Source organism: Mastigoproctus giganteus, chromosome 10, assembly GCF_048544385.1.
Source record: "Mastigoproctus giganteus isolate SK-2022 chromosome 10, ASM4854438v1, whole genome shotgun sequence".
Lineage (NCBI taxonomy): Eukaryota > Metazoa > Arthropoda > Arachnida > Uropygi > Thelyphonidae > Mastigoproctus > Mastigoproctus giganteus.
The window spans coordinates 220,296,062-220,308,096 of NC_143584.1; the positions used below are offsets into that span (position 1 = coordinate 220,296,062).

The 12,035-nt window shown below is 36.9% G+C and overlaps 1 protein-coding gene across 14 annotated transcripts in view; it reads right to left on the reverse strand.

Annotated features, from left to right (window-relative positions):
- Synd (protein kinase C and casein kinase substrate in neurons protein Synd) overlaps positions 1-12,035 on the reverse strand; it is a 262,630-nt gene that overhangs the window by 150,081 nt on the left and 100,514 nt on the right. For 5 of the 14 annotated variants that reach the window (XM_090383314.1, XM_090383312.1, XM_090383316.1 and 2 more), the window contains one exon: positions 1,482-1,799. The exons of the other annotated variants lie outside the window; for them this stretch is intronic. The gene's annotated coding sequence lies outside the window, so the exon portion shown is untranslated. The remainder of the gene's footprint in view (positions 1-1,481; positions 1,800-12,035) is intronic. 14 annotated transcript variants of the gene reach the window in all.

The window sequence follows — 12,035 nt, forward strand, 5'->3', positions numbered from 1 at the left end:
TTTCACAAGAGCATAAAGTGTTTCTGGAATATTGAGGTCTAAAGCATCATTAATTCTTTTATTTTAAAGAATAAACTGTTTTCAGAGGTTCCTAAACTTTTATACCTTGAGACACCTTAATTTTTCATAAATTTCATGTGCCTCCCAAGTTCCAGAATAAGCACAAATAAAGATTTTTGTTTTTTTGTGAATAAGCACAATAAACAGATTTTTCACATAAAATTCAGTTAAAAATATATATACTTTTATAAATTAATATATACTTTAATACTTAAATCTCAAAGAAATAAAATATGTATAACAGAAATACATAAAAAATGCTTCATACCTGGATTAGTGGAATGGTTTGTCCATATTTCATTAAAAAAGTGCTTCATGAAAACAAGTGCCCCTCCCCAAAAAACCAAGTGTGCATGGGGAAAAGGACAACCCCACACTTTAGGAATCTCTAAATTATTGGAATAGCTTTGTAAATAATCAAACTATCTAATCTGTTTACTTGGGAACAATAATGTAATTTTGCTCAATACTTGCATAAAGAAAGTGTTCTTAAAACACTAACTTAATTAAACAAAGTTCTGACACTAATTTATAAATATATATAACAGCAACTAAGATGTTACAAAAAAATTCACTACAAGGAAGCAGCTAAAAATACTTCTTACTTCAAGTTAGTGAGAGAAAAAAAACTGAATCAATGATTAGATAATGTTGGTCTCCTAAAATGACACACTGTAAAGAAATGACCCACTGTTCCTCAAATATAAGCACTTCACAGTAAGTCCTTATAATACGTTCATTATACTACTCTATCAGAAAGTATCCATCACTTCCAACTAAAAGCTTGGAAATCAGCCAAAAATGCTTTGTTACATAATCATTTAATGTTAGCAACTATGGCATTTAAACTTTAATAATACTACACACCAAACAGTAGAGAAACTGCAAACAACACAATTTTTTGTGTTTTTTTATCCAAGTAACTTACAACATTTTGAAAGATATATAAACATATCAAATCATGATATATTCAAAGATTTATTTGAAAGAATGAGAAAAACTTTCATAATAGTACCAGACTGCTACTTATTTAGAAAATTTCTGCTTCCTATTCACAACACAGTTAGAATCTAGTAAAATGATATTCGTTCATAACATGGGAATTGTGTAATGTTTTGAAGAAATTTATAATTCTAAAGTCAATCTGCATGAAAATAAAATTCACTTAAGCATATAACAACTGATAAAAAAAATTTTAAATGTCAATATCATTTTAAACTAACACAAAGCCATTTCAGATATCATAAGGCACTTCAAAAACCAGAAATAAACACCTAAAAATTTTGTCATTATGCATAATGCCAAATGTTAGGCACTATATAAGCATAATGCCTATACAATGGTATATTCACCTCTTTGTCTGGCGCACTATGGTCATAGTTGCCGATGCGCCCAATAAATCCCGAAACAAACAAACAAACCTCTTTGTCTGTGCTTGCAAAATTCCTGAATATCATTAACCTTCCACTGCTGCTGCTAGTATGGCACCACTTTTTTTAAATGTTCCTGTTATTTTTTTAAATTTGCAAATGAAATCAAATCTTTCTATGCACCTTTGCCAACCAGATCCGTTAGCTTAACTTCTGTTCCAGGAAAAATAACGGAGTCACTTGTTAAGTAGTAATGCGGGAACTTCTAGACAGGAGTGCAGTTATATACTTCAGTCACAGCATGGGTTTGTCAAAGCGTGAACTTGTCGGACCAATTTGATTGGATACAACAATGCAGTAACATAGGACCTGAACGTAGAAAATAATTTTGATATCGTATACTTGGATTTCAGGAAAGATTTTGATACTGTTATACATAAAAATACTTTACAAATTAGGGCAGTGTGGCATTGAGAGCAAGTTACTGCTATGGATAAAGAGATAATTGAGTGGGAGAAGACAGAGTTCTTATTCAATGGACTAATGTTATTAATGGAGTCCCCAGAGTTCGGTACTGGGCCCATTGTTTTCTGTATTTGTTGATGACACTGATGAAGGTATATCAGGCTTAACATCTAAGTCTGTAGATGATAGAATATTAGCAGGGTGGTTAATGACTAATGATGGTATGCTACTGCAACAAGGTCTAGAAAAATTAAGTTGGGCTGAGAAATGGAAATTAAAGTTTAACAAGGATAAATGCAAATTACTGTATATGGGTAGAAGTAATCTCAGATTAGCATACCAACTGTGTGCTACTACACTCAGGGTAGTGGAAAATGAAAAATACCCAGCATTAATTTTTCAGTTAGATATGAAGTTCTCTGAGCAGTGCAGACAAGCTGCGAGTCCAACTCATGTTGTTTTGTCATTGACATACAAGAATTTTGCTAGCAAGGATAAGCATTTTAGCATTAGCATTAGTAGAGGCATATTAGCATTAGCATTAGCATTAGTAGAGGCATATGATGCAAGAAAGCAAGCTTATTCAGCATCAGCCAAAAAAAAAAAAAAAAAAAAAAAACAACTACTACTCCCATTTCACCCCTCAATTCGTTCGAAATACCTGTCCAGCTGAGCCTTAAATTTGTTTAGGCTATCAACTTCAACAACAAGCGATGGAAGTCTATTCCACAAACCAACTGCCCGCTGGCTAAAGGCAAATTTCCGCACATCTATCCGACATCCGTCCTTCCTCAATTTGAATTTATGCCCTCTCAGGTGATTATTCTGAGCAAGAGGAAGAATTCCATCGGCATTGAGCATGCTCAAGCCATTCAAAGCCTTGTACACCTCTATCAGATCACCTCGGCGATGCCTAGTCTCCAGGCTCTGTAATTTGCAAAACTTAAGCCTTTCTTCGTAAGAGCAACCCTTTGTTCCATTCACTAATCTTGTTGCCCTTCTCTGTACTCGTTCCAGCAGCTCTACATCCTTCTTGAAATGAGGCCTCCAGACCTGTATACAGTACTCAAGGTGTGGCCTGACCAATGCCTTATACAAGGGAATAATCACATCCCTGTCCCTGCTAGAAAAATTCCTGTATATCATTGACAAGACACCATGAGCTACTCTTGCAGCTCGTCTGCACTGCTCAGAGAACTTCATATCTGCCTGCACAATTACCCCCAGGTCCTTTTCATTCTCTACCACTGTCAGCGTAGTACCACAGAGTTGATACATTGCTCTGGGGTTACTGTTACCCATATGTAGTACTTTACATTTGTCAATGTTAAACTTCATTTGCCACCTCTCAGCCCATCTGCTCAACCTTTCCAGATCCTGTTGCAGCAGCATAGTATCAGTAGTGTCCTTAACAACCCTGCCAACCTTTGTATCGTCTGCAAACTTGGACATTAAGCCTGATACACCATCATCAATATCATTTATAAATACAGAAAACAACAATGGACCCAACACTGAACCCTGAGGAACTCCACTAATAACATTAGTCCACGTTGAGCAGTGTCCATTGATTACCACTCTCTGTCTTCTGCCACTCAACCATCCCTTTATCCATAGCAGCAATTTGCCTCGAATGCCACACTTCTCCAATTTGTGCAGCAGTCTTCCATGCGCAACAGTATCAAAAGCCTTTCTAAGATCCAAATATATAATATCAAAGTTATTCTCTGCATCCAGTTCTTTTGTGACTACATCATAGTATCCAATCAAATTGGTCAGACAAGACCTGCCCTTAACAAACCCATGCTGTGTCTGAGCTATAACTGAATTCTTGTCCAGATGATCCTGCAGTGCTTCTTTAACCAGTGCCTCCATTAATTTTCCTGGAACCGAAGTTAAACTAACAGGTCTATAATTACTTGTGTCAGCCTTTGATCCTCCTTTGTGAATTGGGGTTACATTTGCACATCTCCAGTCCATGGGTACCTCCCCTGAGTCCAAAGAAGCTCTCATAATTATGGCTAGGGGTTTGCTTACTTCCTTTGCTGCCTCCTTTAATATAACTGGATAGATCCCATCCACCCCGGGTGCCTTTTTTATGTTTATCCTTAACAATTTCTCCTCCACTTTCCTCTCAGTTATTAGAAAATCATCTAGCTCACTGCCAATGTTTACTTCACCTACGACATTCCCCTTCCTGAATAACTCCTCATGTGTGAATGTAGATGCAAAATACTCGTTTAGATTGTTAGCCACCTGAGCTGGATCCTCAACTGTTGAACCATCAACATCCAGTGGACCAATCTGATTCATCCCTTTCCTTCTTGAGTTTAAATAGGTAAAGAACTCTTTTCTGTTTTTCTTTGCATCCTTTGCCAAGGATTTCTCATAATCTGCCTTTGCCTGCCTAATCTCCTTTGTGACTTGGTTACAGACCAACTTATATCTATCATAGGCTTCCACGTCACCCATTAATTTGTATGTATCCCATGCATTTTTCTTCTCTGCCATATGTCTCATTAGTTCATCTGACAACCATTTAGGCCTGATGCAAGAAAGCAGCTTATGCAACATCAGCCAAAGGGAAAAAAAAAAAAAAAACTCCCATTTCATCCCTCCATTTGTTCCAAATACCTGTCCAGCTCAACCTTAAAATTTATTTAGGCTATCAAATTACACAACAAAGGATGGAAGTCTGTTCCACCAACCAACTATCCACTGGCTAAAGGCAAACTTCTGCACATCTATCCTACATATCTTTCCTCAATCTGAATTTATGCCCTCTCAGGTGATTATTCTGAGCAAGAGGAAGAATCACATCAGTATTGAGCATGCTCAAACCATTCTAAGCTTTATACACCTCAATCAGATCACCTCGCAGGTGCCTAGTCTCCAGAAACTGTAATTTGCAAAATTTAAGCCTTTCTTCGTAAGAGCAACCCTTCATTTATTCACTAATCTTGTTGCCCTTCTCTGTACTCGTTCCAACAGCTCTACATCCTTCTTAAAATGAGGCCTCCAGACCTGTATACAGTACTCAAGGTGTGGCCTCATTCCTTATACAAGGGGATAATCACCTCCTTATCACTGCTATAAAAATTCTTTTATATCATTGAAAAGACACCATGAGCAGACCGTCTGCACTGCACAGAAAACTTCATATCTGCCTGCACAATTACTCCCAGGTCCTTTTCGTTCCCTACTGTCAGTGTAGTACCGTAGGGTTGATACGTTACTCTGGGGTTACTGCTTCCTATATGTAGTACTTTACATTTGTCAATGTTAAACTTCATTTACCACCTCTCAGCCCATCTGCTCAACTTTTCTAGATCCTGTTGCATTAGTGTCCTTAACAACCCTGCCAATCTTCGTATCGTCTGCAAACTTGGACATTAAGCTTGATATACCATCATCAATATCATTTATAAATACAGAAAACAACAATGGACCCAACACTGAACCCTGAGTTCCACTAATTCCACTAATAACATTAGTGGATTCCACTAATAACATTAGTCTACAATGTGCAGTGTCTGTTGATTACCACTGTCTGTCTTCTACCACTCAACCATCCCTTTATCCATTGCAGCAATTTGCCTCCAATGGCACAATGCTCCAATTTGTTCAGCAGTCTTCCATGTGCAACGGCATCAAAAGCCTTTCTACGATCCAAATATATGATATCAAAGTTATTCCCTGCATCCAATTCCTTCATTACCACATCATAGTATCCAATCAAATCAGTCAGGCAAGACTTTCCCTTAACAAAACCATGCTGTATCCGAGTTATAACTGAAGTCTTGTCTAGGTGATCCTGCAGTGCTTCTTTAACCAGTGCCTCAATTAATTTTCCTGGAACAGAAGTTAAACTAACAGGTCTATAATTACTTGTGTTGCCCTTTGTGGATTGGGGTCATATTTGCACATCTCCAGTCCATGGGTACCTCCCCTGAGTCCAAAGAAGCTCTCATAATTATGGCTAAGGGTTTGCTTACTTCCTTTGCTGCCTCCTTTAATATAACTGGATAGACCCCATCCAACCCGGGTGCCTTTTTTATGTTTATCTTCCACAATTTCTCCTCCACTTTCCTCTCAGTTATTACAAAATCATCTAGCTCACTGCCACAGTTTACTTCACCTCTGGCATTTCCCTCCCTGAATACCTCATGTGTGAATGTCGATGCAAAATACTCATTTAGTTTGTTAGCCACCTGAGCAGGATCATCAACAGTTGAAAACCATCAATATCCAGTGGACCAATCTGATTCATCCCTTTCCTTCTAGAGTTTACATAGGTAAAGAACTCTTTGCTGTTTTTCTTTGCATCCTTTGCCAAAGATTTCCTCATAATTTGCCTTTGCCTGCCTAATCTCCTTTGTGACTTGGTTACCAGCTTATATCATAGGCTTCTGTGTCACATGTTAATTTATATGTATCCCATGCATTTTTCTTCTCTGCCATATGTCTCATTAGTTCATCTGACATCCATTTAGGCCTAAACCTTGAACAATATTTCTTAGTTGGTATGTAAAGCCTAGTAGCTTCCAAGATAAATTCTTTGAATGCTTCCCATTTTGAATTTGCCGTTGGTAACATCATCAGTTGGTCCCACCGTATACAATTTAAATACTGTCTCAGACCACCGTAGTCGCCTTTATGAAAGCAAAAACCCTTCCCTTTACTCCTGATGGTAGTTACCTCTTTGAGTAAATCCCACTTCGGCACACTGTGATCACTGCCACCTAGTGGTTCCTTTATCTGCAGTTTCTTAATACATGAAGAATCACTACTGATAATCAGATAAAGAGTATTACTCCCTCTAGTTGCCTCCTGAACATGCTAATGTAGAAAACAATCATCCAATAAATCCACAAAAGCCTTGTTAGTGTGTGAGTGACCAACCCACAAATTCCAGTCAATATCTGGGAAATTAAAATCCCCCATTATAAGACTCTCTGATTTACTGGCCCACTCTATTTTCCTGTACAGTTTTTTATTATGCTCATCAGAGTCATTAGGCCTATAACACACTCCTACTCTCAATTTTGATCTACCAATGCTTATGTCACACGAAACTGACCCAAGACTGCACTGTCCAGCGATGTCGACTGGCTTCACTTCCTTGGATTTTATGTGTTTCTTAACTAATAACATAACCTCTCCTCCCTTCCTATCCTGTCTCTCCTTCCTGTACACACTGTACTCCCCAAATTCCAGTTCTGCATTCCTTATATAAGGAGGTGATTATTCTATTTTATAATGAACGGTCAGGCCGCATCTTGAGTACTACATACAGGTCTGGAGGCTTCATTTTAGGAAGGATATAGAGCTGGTACGGAGAAGGGTAACGAGGTTAGTGAGGGGAACACTGGGTACTCTTACCAAAGTTAAGAGTTCAGGTCTGCAAATTACAGCATCTGGTGACTAGCCACCTGCAGTGCGATCTGACTACGGTGTTTAAAGCTTTGAATGGATTAAGCAAGCTCAATACTGATGGGATTCTTACTTTCTCAGACTTCACACAAGAGGGGGCATAAATTCAAACTGCAGAAGAATGGTTTCAGAATAGATGTGCAGAAGTTTGCCTTCGGCCAGTGGGTGGTTGATTTTTGGAACAAGCTTCCATCATTGTTAGATAAGTGAATAGTTTAAATAAATTCAAGGAAGAACTAGTCAAACTATTGGAGGGAATGGATAAGTGAAATGGGAATTTTTTTTTTTTTTTTTTTTGATTAATGCTGTATAAACTTGCTTTCTTGCAACATTTGCCACTTTTAATACTAATTCCCAAAAACAATTACTGGAATGCAACATTTTACTATTCAGAAAGGCATGGGTTCAGCCTCAAAAATATTACTCTAACTTTTAAACAAACCTTGTTTAACTGGCCCTTAATGTGAATTGTATATGAAAATATATCACAAAAATTCAACACTCTCTCTCTCTCTCTCTCTCTCTCTCTCTCTCTCTCTCTCGTTACTTTCGAAATGATTCAATGCAAAAGTAAATTTTTATTGTGTATGTAAATTTTATTATATAAAATTCTGTAGGCACCTTTATACAGCTCTCACAATAACTAACCTTGGCCAACTGTCCTAGTTCACGGTTCACAAACTGTCAGAAGAAAAGTACAGCATCTTGAAATATTTTTGCAGAATGTGAGAAGAATTAAAATAAACTGGATGTTTGCGAATTTTATAGCTGAGGATTTATCTGACTGAATAATTTTGCTTAAAACTTTACTCCAATAAGTATAACCAACCTTGATCCCTGATTTTATTAATTTTGAGACTTTCAAATTAAGTCAGATTTGCATTCTTTAACTCTGTAACATAAGCTGAAGAACTTACCAATGTAGAGTTCATTACATTAACAATTAAGCTGGTTTATCTCTCTGCAAATCATTTTTCTAATAACTCACATATGTTAAATACATGTTCAAATCAGTCATTACAAACCATATAGTCATAAGAAGTGTTTTTTCTTTAACACATGTCATTTTATAATATGTAATTATATGTGACATATTTCCCATTAAATCAAATTATATTAATAATACTTAATTCCATATTTTAAAAAAAATAAATAAGTTTCTTGACTCAGAAACACTGAGAAATCCTACACGCAGAACATTCTTTGAATGTTAAGCTTTTATTTGTTTACATATGATATTTCTGAATCCACACTCAGATTCTGTTATAATCAGAAAAAAAGGAAGAAAACATTAATACAACTTTGAATCATATGTTCAAAAATAAAGCTGATGGTATAAAGCTGCACTATAAACTATTTGAATAGTGAATTTTAAAAATAATTTCAAGAATGTGAACTCTCTAAATCCTGTTTAACTTTCGACTGCCAGTATGGCATCTGACTGACACCACTTTTTTAAATGTTTACTATTTTTGAAAATTAAATCAAATCCTCCAAGTGTTGCTTTGCTCACCAATATTATCTAACTAGTTTATACAATATTTTCTGCTTTCACTGTGATACATTATGAATTATGAGACATTAAATTTTTGTGTGATTTAATAGAAGCCAGGTAAGCATCTACCTTTCTTCTAAGCAACTTCCATTCCCACATGCCATCTGTGAAATGCCAGTGACAGGTGTCTAATCATGCTGTAGAGGCTAAGTTTCACTGGCTAAACATGAACAACTGACAAAAATATATATATTCACATTACATCTGCCATGAGAGAGTTTCATTATTTCAATTCAGGGGTTGAATGATGACATTATGATAAAAAAACTTTCTTTTTTGTTATTATTATTGGTTTCTCTTGTTTATTTTCATTTCATATTTTTAAATGAGTTTTGCATATCATAATTAATAGATCACCATTTTCAATTCAGTAAAAAAGCTAAAAATTTTTTTTTTTTTTTTTTTATAATTGAAACAAAATGAAGTGTCTCACAGGTGCCACGCAAGCATCTTTGTTATATTGAAGACATGAGTGAGAGTGACGGAAGGCCAAACCAAATCTTGATGTCAAACCCATAGGGAGAAATAAACTTAAAGCATTGGATTAGCAGTATTGATAGCATATTTCAAAGCCATCACTACATCTTTCCCCCTCTGCCCAATTTCACCAATAATACCTGCCATTTTTGTTCTTTCATGTGGGTTTTTTTTTTCTATTTCCACACAGCTCAGAGGAAGGTTATGTTCTATGATAAATCCTAACAGCATTGAACTATTTCTTTGCTCTTCTTACCTCCAGCACACTGTTCACTTTGAATATAAATGTTTTTGTGTAAAACATTTAAAAATGTCATGCATGATAGCTGAAAGTCAGACATCATAGTTTAGACATATATATATATTTTATTTTTTATGTTGTTTACTATTTTTTTTATTTTTATTTTTTTATGTAAACCCCAAACACAAGAGGTATTATAATCTATAGTACTTAGTACTGTGCTTGGATTGGAGGTTGAGAACACAAAAGAAAATATTTGTTGACATTGGACTTGAACTTCTGTAGACTGTAATTTTCAGGAAATACGTATGAAGGAAAGTTGTTCCAGAAAATGGCAGTTGAATGAATAAATGAGGAAGATGAAAAGTTGGTTCTGTGAGTTTGAAGTTGGACAGTAAATGGATTTTGACTGGTGGCGGCACGCATTCGGACTGTTTTGGAAGAGAGAGACGGAATTATAGAAGCCAATTCAGAAGAACAGTGCCCGTGAAAATATCTGTAGAAGAGGCATGCAGCAGAAACAGTACGTCTATAAGACAGTGTGTGGAGAGACTCTGTTAGAGATGAATCATTAATTAACATTACTGCCCTCTTCTGAATGGAACCAAGAAGCCTGAGAGAGGTTTTGGGGGCACCGCCACAAATGTAGTAGTAGTAGTGGCATGTGATGCAAGAAAGCAAGTGTATGAGCTTATGCAGCATCAGCAAAAAAAAAAAAAAAACACAAACACCATTCCCTCCAAATACCTGTCCAGTTCCTCCTTAAATTTATTCAACCTATCAACTTCCACAACGACAGATGGAAGTTTGTTCCAGCAATTAACCACACGCTGGCTAAAGACAAATTTCCGCACATCTATTCTACATCTGTCTTTTCTTAATTTGAATTTATGCCCCCTTTCAGATTACAAAAAGTACCACACAGTTGGTACTTTTCGTAATCTGAACAAGTGGAAGGATCCCATCAGATTTCAGCGTGCTCAACCCATTCAAGGCCTTATCCACCTCAATCAGATCACTGCGTAGGTGCCTAGTCTCCAGCCACTGCAATTTGCAGAACTTAATCCTCTCTTGGTAAGAGGATCCCTTCGTTCCCCCCTCACAAATCTTGTTGCCCTTCTCTGTACACGTTCAAGCAAATCGACATCCTTCCTAAAATGAGGCCTCCAGACCTATATGCAGTACTCAAAACGTGGCCTGACCATTGCCTTATACAGACGGACAATCACCTCCTTTTCCCTGCTAGCAAAATTCCTATATATCATTGACAAAACCCCATGACCTGCCCTGGCAGCCTGTCTGCATTGCTCAGAAAACTTCATATCTGACTGCACAATTACTCCCAGGTCTTTTTCGTTTTCTACCACCTTAAGTGTAGTACCACACAGTTGGTACTTTTCTCTCGGGTTATTTCTACCCATATGCAGTACTTTGCATTTGTCAAGGTTAAACTTCAGTTGCCACTTCTTAGCCCATCTGCCCAAATTATCTAGATCCTGTTGCAGTAGCTCACTGCCATTACTGTCATTAACAACCCTGCCAACCTTTGTATCATCTGCAAACTTCGACACTAAGCCTGATATACATTCATCAATATCATTGATAAATATACAAAACAACAGTGGACCCAACACCGAACTCTGTGGGACTCCACTAATAACGTTAGTCCACGAAGAGCAGCACCCATTGATTACCACCTTCTGTCTTCTCCCACTAAACTATCCTTTTATCCATTGTAGTCACTTACCCTTAACACCATTCTGCTCCAATTTGTACAATAGCCTTCCATGCGCAACAGTGTCAAAAGCTTTCTTGAAATCCAAATATATGGTATCAAAATTATTTTTTGCATCCAGTTCCTTTGTAACCACATCATAATAACCAATCAGATGTGTCAGACAAGACTTTCCCTTAACAAACCCATGCTGTGTCTGAATTATTGCTGCAGTCTTGTCTAGATGATCCTGCAATGCATCTTTAACCAGTAACTCCATTATTTTACCCAAAACAGAAGTTAAACTAACTGGTCTGTAATTACTTGTGTCACCCTTCGATCCCCCCTTTGTGAATTGGGTATACATTTGCACATCTCCAGTCATCTCCATAATTATGAGAGCATCCTTGGACTCCCCTGAGTCCAAGGATGCTCTCATAATTATGGCTAAGGGTTTGCTTAGTTGCTTTGCTGCCTCCTTTAATATAACTGGATAGATCCCATCCACCCCATGTGCTTTTCTTATGTTTAACTTCAACAATTTCTCCTCCACTTTGCTCTCAGTTATTACAAAATCATTAAGTACACTGCTACAATTTGATAACCTTCTGCCATTTTCAAACCTTAATAATTCCTCATGTGGGAACAGTATTCCATGGTAGGGCAGATTTGTGATTTGTACAGAGTGAACAGCTGTTTGGAAGAAAAGTAACGTCGTGA